Source organism: Mustela lutreola, chromosome 2, assembly GCF_030435805.1.
Source record: "Mustela lutreola isolate mMusLut2 chromosome 2, mMusLut2.pri, whole genome shotgun sequence".
Lineage (NCBI taxonomy): Eukaryota > Metazoa > Chordata > Mammalia > Carnivora > Mustelidae > Mustela > Mustela lutreola.
Genome location: NC_081291.1, coordinates 3,291,022 through 3,304,751, shown reverse-complemented (window position 1 = coordinate 3,304,751; position 13,730 = coordinate 3,291,022).

Genomic DNA, 13,730 nt, shown 5'->3' with positions numbered 1-13,730 from the left:
CCTGCCCATCCCTGAATCCATCCCTGTGGCCGACTGGATGGAATGCTATGATTGGCCAGACTGGATCACATGTCCAGCCCTGTGGTCCTGAGAGGGAGGAGCATCTTAAATAACAGGCCCCCCATCTGAAACCAGATACCCCCCCCAAAATAATAGCATTCCAGTGAAGCCTTGATGTGCTACTGATTATAGAGCAGACCTTGCTCTCACTGATGTTAAAAAAAAGTGAGACTCAGAATCAATGCAATGTGCTATTATCCTTCCCATTTTACAGGTGAGAAAACTGAGGCACAGAAAGGGTAGGTTGCTCTCCTAGAGTCACACAGCCAGGAGGCAGATGAGCCAAGGTTTGAGTCCAGGCAGTGCAGTCTGGAGCCCCTGAGTCAGCCCCGTGCTCAAAGTTCTCTTGGCCCATGGCCTCTACACCAATGTCTTCCACATCTCAGAGCACAGGTATCTTTTTACAGCTTTCCTGTGGCTGCATGGCTCAGAAAGTTTTCAGTATTCCCAGAGCTTGTTTTAACATTATCAAGTGTGCTTGCCTTGACGTTGAAGTGGTTTTCACTTGGAGAGTCCTTAGGGGCTCCAACATGGTCCAACAACCATAGACATTTCTTGGTCCTTTTTTTTTTTTTTTTTTCTGGAGGCTTCTCTGGGTTTGAGGCATTATACTATAGTGTTTAAATGCACTCAATTTAGAGCCACATTGCCTAGGATCAAATCTTTCCCTCTGCTGCTTCAGGGTTGTGGGTTCTTGGAAAATATACATACCTAAGTTTCTGTGTTTGGTTTTGTCACATATCCCATGGCACTGTTTTGAGGATTAAATTAATTAAATCATATCAGATCTTAGAATAGATAGAGATGATCATGTTTGAGCCCCTGGATCCAGCCATGTCTGAAGCTCGTGAGATTAAACCTGTACTTCACACTTCCACGAACCAGCAAGGCCCCTTTATTACATATCTTTTTCAAGGCAGCTTGAATTGAGTACCTTTCCCCTGTAACCAAAAAATCCCTAAAGAATGCAAGTATCCATCTGTGGACCCCTGGAGAGCTGGCTCAAAATGAAGAGACCCGGGGGGTGGGGGGGCCCTGGGTGGCGCAGTCGGTTAAGCGTCCTCGGCTCAGGTCATGATCTCAGGGTCCTAAAACCATGCCCTGCATCGGGCTCCACGCTCAGCCAGGAGCCTGCTGATTATTTCTGCCTCCTCCTCTGCCCTCTCCCAGCTCACATGTTCTCTCTTTCTCTCAAATAAATAGAAAAATATATATATATTTTTAAATGAGGGGACCCTGGACGATGAGCATGTCTTTGCTGTGTTGTGGATGCTGGTGAGCCTGTGCCTCAGAGGAGGGAACTCAAATCCAGTTCAGTGGGTGTGAAGCTGACCTCCAACATGGACGCAATGACCCCCACCTCTTGATATTTACACCTCGGGTAGGCTTCTCCCTCCCTGTTTCAGGGTCGGTCTGTGTGACCCGTACATGTGGTCACACAGTGGTGATGATTGTCATTTCCGAGACTGGGTTATAAAGCCAGTGTCTTGGGGCCCCGGCTGGCTCAGTCGGCAGAGCACACAACTCTTGATCTCGGGGGTGTAGGTTTGAGCCCCATGTTGGGTGTAGAGATCACTTAAAAAGAAGATCTTGGGGGCACCCAGGTGGCTCAGTGGGTTAAGCCTCTGCCTTCAGCTCAGGTCCTGATCTCAGGGTCCTGGGATCGAGCCCCACATCGGGCTCTCTGCTCAGCGGGGAGCCTGCTTCCTCCCCTCTCTCTGCTTGTCTCTCTGCCTGCTTGTGATCTCTGTCTGTCAAATAAATGAATAAAATCTTTAAAAAAATAAAATAAAATCTTGGAAAAACATATGAAAGATAGTGTCTTCCACCTTGTTTGGGGTGTGTGTGTGTGTGTGTGTGTGTGTGCACGGACATGCGGTTGTCTCCATGTGTCTCCATTTCTCCCTTTCTCTGTCTTATCTCTTTATCTCTCTTGGCCCTCCCTGACTCTGTGCCTGTCCCACTTATGGTCTCTTCTTCGTCTACCATGTTTCCCTTTCTGTCTCATTCCCCTTCCCCTCCTCGCTGGACTTCTGGTCTGTCTCTGTCTCTCCATCTTTGTCCTTCTGTGTCTCTATCTCTCTGTGTCTCTGTCTCTCTGTGTCTCTCAGTCTCTCTTGCCCCAGCTGACCCTGTGTGCATCTCTGCAGCTCTCCCTCCTGGCTCCCTGCTCCCTGCCCCCCCCCCAAGTTGAAGTGCAGGCGGAAGGGAAGCAGCCCAGTGGGCTTGGGACACCCCCTCCTTGGTTGCCAGGCACTGGGGCTGGGAGGGGCTGAGAGCTCATTACCCTAATGGTGTCTTCGGAGGGTGCCAGGCAGCCCAGGAAATGGGCCACTTAAGCCTGTTGGAGCTGATGGCAGCCTGCGGCCACTTCTCCCCACTGCTGGGAGTGGGAAGAGAGGGGGGAGAAGGAGAGAGGGGAGTGGAGGGGGATGGGAGAAGGGGGCGGGGAGGAGGGGAAGGAGCAGGAGGGGGGGAGGGGGGCGGGTAAAGTGGGAGGAGCATCCACCTCCCTTGCAGGCCTGGAGTGTCCTGGGAAAATGCACTGGGTTGTTCGGGAGGGGCTAGGAGACTGGACTGGACCCCTTGCACACACACTTGCACACCTCAGAGAGCACCACCCCCACATTCCCACTCAGAGTCACCCCGGAGCTACACGTGCCCGTGGGCACAGGCACCCTTCTGCTGCTCAGGTGGTTCCTGGGACATCCCCCCAGGTCCCTGGGACACGGGTGTGCCCTCAGAGCCACAACGGACACAGTCATAGCAGGAAGAGTGCCCAAGGCCCAGGACAAAGGTCTTTGCACAGGATGGCCCAGCGATGCAACACACAGTGGCACAAGCTCAGCCAAGCACACACCTGCAGTCAGAGTCCACACTCACGTCCACACAGACGTGCATACACGCAGACCGCCACAGACGCACCAACACACGCCCACTTACAGACGCATGCGCACACATATTCACACCCAAGCCCAAGAGACACGTGTGCAGGCGTATGTCCGCACACACACTCCCTCAGCCACAGGCACATGTACACACAAACACGCATATTTGCACAGACATGGGCTTATGTACTTACGGCCTCATGCACGCTCACAGGACACGCACGCACAGACAGCAGCGCTGGCACACGTGTCCACACACGTGCTCAGACACATCGCAAGTGCACATGGGGGCGCACGCCTGGGGACAGGCTCACAGATCCACATGTCCATGCTCATGCACACCTGGGCACACCTAGTCACGTGCACACACACCATCACAAATCTCTCCAACATGGCCACGCACCAGGAGATCGGCACAGAGTCTTCACACACGGCGCGGGCACAAGTGATCCTGCCACACCACGGTGCAAACAAACTGTATTTTCCCTGCACAACACAGGGACACGGGGAACTACCAGGGCAAGCTCCCCCCAAATGAATAAACAGTCCCCTGCACCCTCACAGCCTGCAAAAATGCCCCCCAGGATGGGGCCACCACATACCAACATGTGTGGGCTGTGAGTTCACCCTCACACACACTCACACCCACAGTCAGGGGCCACCTGTCACTGGGACGCACACAGACTCACAGTCACAAATACACAGGCACGTGCAGAAACGGATGCGACCATCGCAAACGACACACACAGCAGCGCCCGGCCACATAGCCGGCCCCTGGCAGGAAAGCAAACCCCGCCCGGCCTTGTCCGCTGGATTGTCCCCGGAGAAGCTGGCGACCTGGCTTGTTACGTGAGACCGCGTGAGTGAAAGCAAGACAAAGGTGTGCAGCCCAGCCCAGCGGAGCTACTGGTCTAGACCCCAGCCTCCGACTTGCAGTGGGATCCCGGTCACGGCACTAAGAGTTGGGCTTGGCTTCTCCAAGCCTCCACCTTCTCTTCTGGAAAATTCAGTCAAAACAGTCCTCATCTCAAGGGCCTATTTTGAGGACTGCAGTAGGAGGCCTGCTCAGCCAGCGAACAGGGGGAGGGCGCCCTATTCTCTCCATCTCCCCCTTGTCCGCCTGCTGCCGTCTGTCACTATCCCTGGATTTCTCTGTCCTGTGGTCTTACACCATCTCCACGTTTCTGTCTCTGTCTCTCTCTCTCATGTGCGTGCATACACACACACACACACACACACGCACACACACACACACACACACACAAGTGCCCTGGGGGCCCAGCCAGAAGGAGACAGTTGCCTGAGCTAGAATCTGACCAAAGCTTTGATTTTTAGAAGACTCAGAAGCAGAGTGTGGACGCTTGCATGTGGCTGGGCGTGTTTGCGTGTGCCTGTGGGGGCCTGCGTGTGCCAGCCTTTGCACGCAAAACTTTGCCTGTGTCCAGTGTGGCCCATGAGTTAACATGTGGGTGCGTGCCTGTGTGTGTGCACTTGGTGGATGTTAGGGGATCCACCGGTGGGGGTAAGGCCGGTCTGGGGAGGGGTCTGCCCTCTGCACCAGCCTCTGCCTCCCCAGAGAGATTCCCCATCTCCCTCTCTATTTTTCTCCAATTCCCCAGGGCACTTCCTTCTGCACTGAGCTGCGATACAAGCCCCTCCATCCACCCACCCAGGCGCCCTGCCACCTCCGTCCTGTCGCCAGGGTTACGCCAACCTGGTTATGACTTGTCTTGTTCTGTGACTCTGGCCAAGATGCTGAGACTGCTTCCTCGTCTGGGAAGTGGGGAGAACAGCTCCTTGCCAGGCAGGGGGACTGGGAGCTCTACCAGAGCTAACAAAAAGAATAATTCAAGGAAGAAAGAGTTTAAAAAGCCAGTGATTGGAATAGACGTATCCCCAAGGAAAGGCACAGACCGTCAATAAACGGTCGGCACCTCCTCAGGAGAACGGAAGCTCGCACACACAGTTCACTGCAGCCTGATCTGTGTCACCTGGGGACACTTGCCGGGGACCCTAGGATCCCTGTAAACACAGTTCACAGAAGCAATGCATGTTCATTAGCAAAGATTTGGAACACAGAGGGGAGAGATTAGCCATAAGGTCACCGTATGCTCTTATTGTTTAAAGCGCTCATTAAGGAGCGCGGGCCCCTCTCTCCACCCATACCAGGAACTTTCTAGACATCCGGCCTCAGCGAACAGTGTGGCGGACACTTTCTGAGAATTCGGGCTGGACCCCTCTCTCTGTCTCTCCCTCCTCCCTGCCCGCCCCTCCTCCAGACTTGCTTTACTAAGTTTACAAAGATGTACTAAACGTCATTTCACCGATTTTTCAACGACCCCATCTCCCACATCACTCCAGATCGGAGCCTGTAAATCTACCGCTTTTACTTTTTAAAAATAGGCTCTAGGGACGCCTGGGTGGCTCAGTTGGTTGGACGACTGCCTTCGGCTCAGGTCATGATCCTGGATTCCTGGGATCGAGTCCCGCATCAGGCTCCCAGCTCCACGGGGAGTCTGCTTCTCTCTCTGACCTTCTCCTCGCTCATGCTCTCTCTCACTGTCTCTCTCTCAAATAAATAAATAAAATATAAAAAAAAAATAGGCTCTATTGTTGCAGAAGGCATTCGGGCATTTGGAGCCAAATTCCAGAGACACAAGAGTTTATGTTGAAAAGTGTCTCCCTGGTCACCCAGATGCCTCTCCCAGTGGGACCACGGCTACTGGTTTCTTTGGTTTTCTAGATGTTAGTCTTATTGGGGCAAATATACATATGCAAATCTATACTTTGGCGTGTGTGTGTGTGTGTGTATTATGTGATACATACGGATGCTACTTACTATGTATTATACTATATATATACTATATAATATATATAACTATATATAATACATAATATGTAAGATATAGTTATATATTATATGTTAAAAATTCTTTGTTACAGATTATATACTATATATGTATATATTATATATACAAATAATATATATAACATAATATATACATATATGTACATAATCTGTAACAAAGAATTTTTTTTAATTATTTTTAAGGATTTTATTTATTTATTTGAGAGAGAGAGAGAGAGAGAGAGAGAGAGAGCATGAGAGGAGAGAGGTCAGCGGGAGAAGCAGACTCCCCGCTGAGCAGGAAGCCCGATGCAGGACTCGATCCCAGGACTCCAGGACCACGACCCGAGCCGAAGGCAGCCGCTCAACCAACTGAGCCACCCAGGTGCCCTGTAACAAAGAATTTTATATAAAATGTATAATGTACCTACACATAGAAAAATGTACAGAGATGAACCATGTGTGACAAGCCTTAAAGTTCTTTCCCGTTTGCCCAAGTCCACAGACTAGCGCTTTTTCTTTTCTCTTAGAAAACATTTTTTAAAAATTTACTTGTTTATTTGAGAGAAAGAGAGAGAGAGACAGCACAGGGAGGGCCAGAGGGAGAGAAGCAGACTCTGCTAAGCTCTATGCCCAACATGGGGCCTGAACTCACAACCCCAAGACCAAGAGTCACATGCTCTGCTGAGAGAGACACCCAGGCACCCCTAGAAAGATATATTCTTACTGAGGAGTAAGAATATAGTAAGAATAAGTAAGTAAGTAATAGTAATAGTAATTACTATTTTAGTAATTACTAATTACTAAATAGTAATAAGTAAGTAAGAATAGTAAGAATAAGTATCCTTTTTGGGGGTATGTGTATGTATAATACCCTTTGCTTCCCCCCACTTTTACTGAGATATAATTAACTTATAACATTGTATTAATATAAATATATATTTCATAAATATATTTTATAAATATATTAACATTTAAATAATATTGTATCGATATAAAGTGTACAATCTAAGATTCTATGTTTGTATACATTGCAACATGATAACCACAGTAACTGTAGCTAACAGCCTCCCCTCACATAGTTACAAAGTTTCCCCCTTGTGATGAGAACTTTTAAAATCGACTCTCTTAGCAAGTTTCAAAATATGATACAGTATTTCCACCCTTTTACAGAAAAGGTAACATGCTGTGCGCCTGCTCTATGCCTCTGTGAGGTCTATACCCTGCTTTTTTTGGTTTATTTGTTTAAACATTTTATTTATTTCTGTGACACAGAGAGAGTGCACAAGGGGGAGCTGCAGGCAGAGGGAGAGGGAGAAGCAGGCTCCCCGCTGAGTAGGGAGCCTGATGGATGCGGGCTCGATCCCATGACCCTGCGATAATGACCTGAGCCAAAGGCAGATGCCTAACCGACTGAGCCACCTAAGTGTCCTGCTTTTTTTTTTTTTTTTCTTTTTTTCTTTTTTTACTTAGCATTCCATCTTGGAGATTTTTTCCAGACCCATTCAGTGAGAACCTCCAGTGCCCTATTTCACAGATCCTACATTTCTTTCCCCTGGCATTCTAGATTACGGATGTATCATTGATTGAGCCAGTTTCCTATTAGGAAACATATTGGTGGCTTTTGAATGATGCCCTAAGGACATCCTAGGTACCACGGCTGCACACGAGCGTGGGAGAATTCTGCAGCGCGCATGTTTCAAAACACACTGTTTTGATTGGCCAGAGGGAGGGTGGGAATGGAGAGTTCGAGTTTCCTGGGGACAGAGTTTCTGTTTGGGAAGATGAAAAGATCCGGTGATGGGTGCTGGGGATGGTTACCTGGTGGCGCGAAGTTTAGGGCTATGGCGAGAAATACATTTTACATGTATTTTACCAAAATTTTATAAAAAGTGAATGGGGGTGCCTGGGTGACTCAGTGGGTTAAGCCACTGCCTTCGGCTTAGGTTATGATCTCAGGGTCCTGGGATTGTGCCCCTCATTGGGCTCTCTGCTCGATGGGGATCCTGCTTTCCCCTGCCTCTCTGCCTACTTGTGATCTCTGTCTGTCAAATAAATAAAATCTTTTTAAAAAAAGGGTTTTAATGGGTTTTTAAATATAGTATATTAAAACAAAATCTAAGGCACATGACAGCCAACAGACTAGGAGAGGACTGCCCTTGGAGAGAGAGTCTGTTAGGGTTTCCGAAAGGCGGGGGCTCTCCATACCACACAGGGCCACCCAACTGGGAAGCAGCAGGACAGTCAGGAGACGTGGGGGCCTGTCCTAGGCTGTCCTCTATTCAGACACGTCTGAGATTTGGCATCAACTCGGGCAAGAGGCTTGATGGTGGTTTCCACAGTAAGAAAAGGGTAAGGCAGGGTTAGCATGTTTAGGATGGGCGAGTTGGGATAACTTCAGTGGTCTCTAGGATAGAACAGCTGTTCCTAGTTGTGTGGCACCGGTCCAAGGGGTCTGGGCAAGAGACAGTGACCCGGGGTGTGAAAGCCCCGCAGGGGAGGTGCTGGGGGCATGGGCTCCGGATTGGCTGTTGTTGTTGTTTAATTTAATTTATTTATTTGACAGAGAGAGACATAGCAAGAGAAGGAACACAAGCAGGCGCAGTGGGAGAGGGAGAAGCAGACTTCCTGCAAAGCAGGAGCCCAGAGCGGGATTTGATCCCAGGGCTCTGGGATTTTGACCTGAGCCGAGGGCAGACGTTAAGGACTGAGCCCCCCAAGAGACCAGGATTTGTCTTTGAAAAGCCTACTCAAGGCAGATCCTTTACTGTCTCTGGGAACAGGCTGGCCCTGGGACAAGAAGGGGCCGATCTCCACCGTCAGCAAGGCCCCAGATGTTGGAGCATCAGAAGTTAAAAGGCATGGTTAATACAGTGTTCCTGGAAGGGGACCTCTGGGTCCTGGGGACAGTGGCTTTCTAATCCCCCTGCCACAGTTCTCTTTGGCCACTCCAAGGTCTTTCTCGAGTGCTCATCGAGTCACTGGAGGTTGCATGTCAGGCCTGGAGAACATCTTTTAAGAACTAACTATTTCCAGGCAGAATTTAAAACCAGCCACTGTCATGACCTCAAGGGCCTCTAGGGGAGTCAGGCCTTTTGCTAAGATGAGACCAACAACTACCAATGTGTGTCCCACCCAGGTTCTGAAACTTAACCACGAAGAAAAAGGCCAATGCTTTGGGTACAATATTTCTGGTGACACCTTACAGCCAAGCCAGTCTTTGCCGTGGTTGTTTTTCTGGTCTATCTATTTAAAATCATGGCTTTTCTTTTCCATTTTATTTTATTTTTTAAAGATTTTATTTATTTATTTGACAGAAATCACAAGTAGGCAGAGAGCAGGAGAAGCAGGCTCCCCGCTGAACAGAGAGCCTGATGCAGGGCTCAATCCCAGGACCCTAAGACTATGACCTGAGCTGAAGGCAAAGGCTTAAGCCTCTGAGCCACCCAGGTGCCCCTTTGTTTCCATTTTAAAAACTTGTGGCAAGGGTGCCTGGGTGGCTCAGTTGGTTAAGTGATTGCCTTTAGCTCAGGTCATGATCCCAGAGTCCCGCATCGAGTCCCGCATCGGGCTCCCTCTGACCTTACCCCTCTCATTCTCCTTCTCTTAAATAAATTAACAAAATCTTAAAAAATAAAAAAGTGTGGCAAAATACATAAAATTAACTATTTTAATCATTTTTTGAAAAGATTTTATTTATTTATTTGACAGAGAGAGACACAGAGAGAGAGGGAGCACAAGCAGGGGGAGTAGGAGACGGAGAAGCCGGCTTCCTGCTGAGCAGGAATCCCGATGCGGGCTCAATCCCAGGACTTTGGGATGATGACCCCAGCCAAAGGCAGATGCTTAACGACTAAGCCATTCAGGTAACCCTATTTTGATCTTTTTTTTTTTTTTTTTTAAGATTTTATTTATTTATTTATTTTCAGAGAGAGAAAGAGAGAGAGAGAGAGCTCACACAAGCAGGCAGAGTCGAAGGAAGAAGCAGGCTTCCTGCTGAGCAAGGAACACAATGCGGGACTCGATCCCAGGAGCCTGGGATCATGACCTGAGCTGAAGGCAGCAGCTTAACCAACTGAGCCACCCAGACCTATTTTGATCATTTTTAAGTGCACAGCTCAGCAGCATGAAGCACACTCACACCATCCTGCAACCACCCCCACCCGCCGTCTCCAGAACTTTCCATCTCCCCACACGGAAACTCTGTCCCTAGGAAGCACCGAATCCTCACCCCTGCCCCAGTCCTGGCTCCCACCCTCTCCTCTCTGCCTGTGTGGACGGGACTCCTCTGGGGACCTCCTGGGAGTGGGGTCCTGCGGGATTCTCTATGAATGGAATTTTATTGTATGCACTTTTTTGTCTTAGAGGCTCAGCGTAACTATGAGAGTGGGTTCCTTTCTATGGGTTAGTAGTACTCCATTGCGTGGACATACCACAGTTGATCCAATCACCTGGGATAACATCTGGGTCATTTCTAGTTGTGTGTGTGTGTGTGTGTGTGTGTGTGTGGTATTACGACACTAACCACTCAGGATAACTGCGAATCCCAAAAGCTAAGGGCGCGTTCTCCGGCGTCAAGAGGTTTGTTGTTGTTGTTATTGTTTAAGGTTTTATTTGAGAGAGAGAGAAAACAGACGGGGGGAGGAGCAGAGGGAGAGGGAGACACTGACTCCTTGTTGAGCAGGGACCCCGATACGGGGCTCGATCCCAGGACCCTGGGATCATGACCTGAACTGAAGGCAGACGTCTAATCCACTGAGCCACCCAGGTGCCCAGACATCCAGTGTTTCTACTGGTGTTTCATGTCATCTGTCTGACGGATGCAGTCATTGGCCGTGACATTTGCTCAGTCTGCAGCAGCCCCAACCGTCCCCCCCCAGGTCAGGCTGACATCTTACTGAATGGTCAGTGCTTCCTGCAGGAGCAGCCCCCAGCCTTGGGTGTGGCCCAGCCCTGGGGTGAAAACCAGACTCTCCTGTCACTGGGGAGACATCGGGTTTTAGAGGTTATGCCTCAGGGACCTGGGATAAAGACCACATACATAATTATGTAGCAGTTGATGCTAAACAAAGCTGCTATGAACATTAATGCAAAATAAGCCTTTACATGAATACACATTCCCTTTTCTCTGAGGCAAGTACGCAGGAGTAGAATGGCTGGGTCATAAGGTTTTTGTTTTTTTTTTTAAATTTTTAAAATTTTTTAAAAATTTATTTAACAGATAGAGATCACAAGTAGGCAGAGAGGCAGGCAGAGAGAGAAGGGGAAGCAGGCTCCCTGCTCAGCAGAGAGCCCGATGTAGGGCTCGATCCCAGGACTCTTGGATCATGAGCTGAGCCAAAGGCAGAGGCTTAACCCACTGAGCCACCCAGGTGCCCCGGCCATAAGGTTTTATAATCAATGGATTATGGGAGTTTTCAAAACACACACAAAGGGAAGAAAAGCAGAACAGTGAGTCCCCATCCCCCCCATCCCCAAGGCCCTGTTTTGTGGCCCATTCCAGACATGGCATCTCAGTCAGAAATATTTCAATAGTCTCCAAAAATAAGGACTCTTCTTAAAAAGCATAATGCCAACATCACAACTACTCTAAAAAACCCCCCAAACTTAGCAATAACCACTTAATAACCCACCTTAATAACTCATCAAGGTCTTTTCACAACTGGTTTGTTTAAATAGCCCATACGTGGTGCCCAAATACATGTTTCTTTTCTTTCTTTTTTCTTTTTTTAATCTAAAAGGACATTCCCCAAAAGTTACCAGTGGGGAGTGAGATGATGAGTGGCTGCTGTTTTCTTCTATTTATCGATGATAATGATGATAGCTAAAATGTATGTTTAAGATGTCAAATGATCTCGGCCTGGGTGGCTCAGTCGGTTAAGCATCTGCCTTTGGTTCAGGTCATGACCCCAGGATCCTCTGGATCAGGTCCCGCTTCCAGCTCTCGGCTCGGCGGGGACATCTGGTTCTCCTTCTGCCTGAGGCTTCTCCTGTTCTTCCTCTCATGCTCTCTCTCTGACAAAGAAGTAAATAAAATCTTAAAAAAACGTCAAATGACATCCAGCGGCTTCACCAGCCGAACAGCGGTGTCCTCAGTGCCAAGTGCTTTCTGTGGTTTGTCTTACTGAGTTGGTATGTAGCCACTGTAACAGAGCACCCCGAACTCAGGGGGTTAAAGTCAGAGGAATTTCTTCCCTCACATACAGGATGACCTCATCTTAACTAATGACATCGGCAAAGATCCTAGTCCCAACCCAGGTCACACGTGGGGATTCCCTGAACACGCTGAACCCACGACATAAGGATCCCTTTTTAGACTCACAAAGGCAGGAAGGCGGCCCCCTCGTACCCGTGCCTGCGTCTCCTGGCCCCGATGACACACAGCTGGCCTCGGTCATGGCTGACACGGCCAGGGGAAGAGCCAGCCTTCAGGGTTTCAGGCTTCCAGGCCTCTGTGCTATGGGTTTCTGACACTTCGGGCCCCCGGCCAAGCTCAGGATGGGGGCACAGAGATGGCCAGGAAAGGCATTGATATCAGGGTTCAAAGAAACCTCCTTGCTGTGCTGCCCCCTCCCTCACCCCAGGCTTCTACCCCGCGCTCCCCGTGGGGAGAATTTTCTGGCATTTCTTTATTTTTGATTGAGACATTGTTCGCACATGGTGAAGCAGACCAGTCTTCTGTGTTCAGTTCAGTGAGTTTCATAGGTATGTGTGGACTGTGTAACACCATCCAGCTGCTTGCACAGAACATTCTGGGCTCCCCAGAGAGCTCCAGGGAAGTCTTTCCAATGGGAAATCTGCCTCTGTCCTCTCTCACCTACAATTTTGTCATGAGTCCCATCGTGGAGAAAGTCAAACCTGTAACGCTAGTGGCGACAGCCCCAGCAGCGAACATGGGGTGAGCGTTCACTGTACACCAGCTCCCGGATCTGGCCCCGGGAGTTTGTTTGACTCCTTTTCCCTCCTGCAGTCCTTTGGAAACAGATACTCTTTTATACCCATTTTATAGGTGGGCAAAATAAGGCATGCAGCATGAAAGTCACTTGAGGCCCAATTCAGCCAGCTGACTTGGAAGGCACATAGCATGGCTCCAGAATGCGCTTTCTTAAGCCCTGTGGCCACTCCGCAGCTCAGGCACGTCTCAGGCCTCCTCCACTCAGCATTGCCATCACTTGGCTCATGTCCCACCAGCCAGCTTGTTTCTGCCTCAGGGCCTTTGCACCTGCTTCTCCCTCCTGCAGCATGTTCACAGGGCTGTCTTCTTGTTACACAGGCATCAGCTCTCAACTTTTCCCCAAATCTGTCTAGCTCTCATCATTGAGTCTCTGGGTCTCCCTAGCCACCAATGCTGTGGGCAAAAGTGTGTGTGTGTGTGTGTGTGTGTGCAGATGGCAGCTCCTGTGAGTGGGGGCACACACACACACACACACACACACACACACACACAAGCTATGCTCCCCACCTCCGTGCACCAGATCCCCAGGTGTACCTCCCCACAGCTGACAGCCTCAGACCAGTCCCAAATTGTGGTCCTTATCCTATGTCACCCAGGAAATGTTGACTGTGGGCCCACAAACCCCCTGCTCGGGTGCTGAGAAGGACAGCTGGATGGGAAATCTTTCCTGCCCCTCCCCCCCAACCCCAGAAACCGGGCTGGGTAAGAATCATGCAGCCTCTCAAGCCAGGCCCCATTGAGGACTTCCAGGCCCAAGTCCAAGGGATGGGGGGGGGCCCAAGAGGTCTCAAGAGGGGGGTCAGGGGACCCCCACAGGTGAAAGGGGGAGGGGGAAAGGCAGGGGAAAGGGGAGTCTGAGTATGCTCAGAGAAGAGAAGAGGCCCAAGGAAAGGAGGTGTCAGAGGTGGGGCTCAGGGAGGGGAGGGAGCGCCCAACGGGGCTGGGGGAGTCAGAGAAGGGAGCAGGAGGGGAATGCACT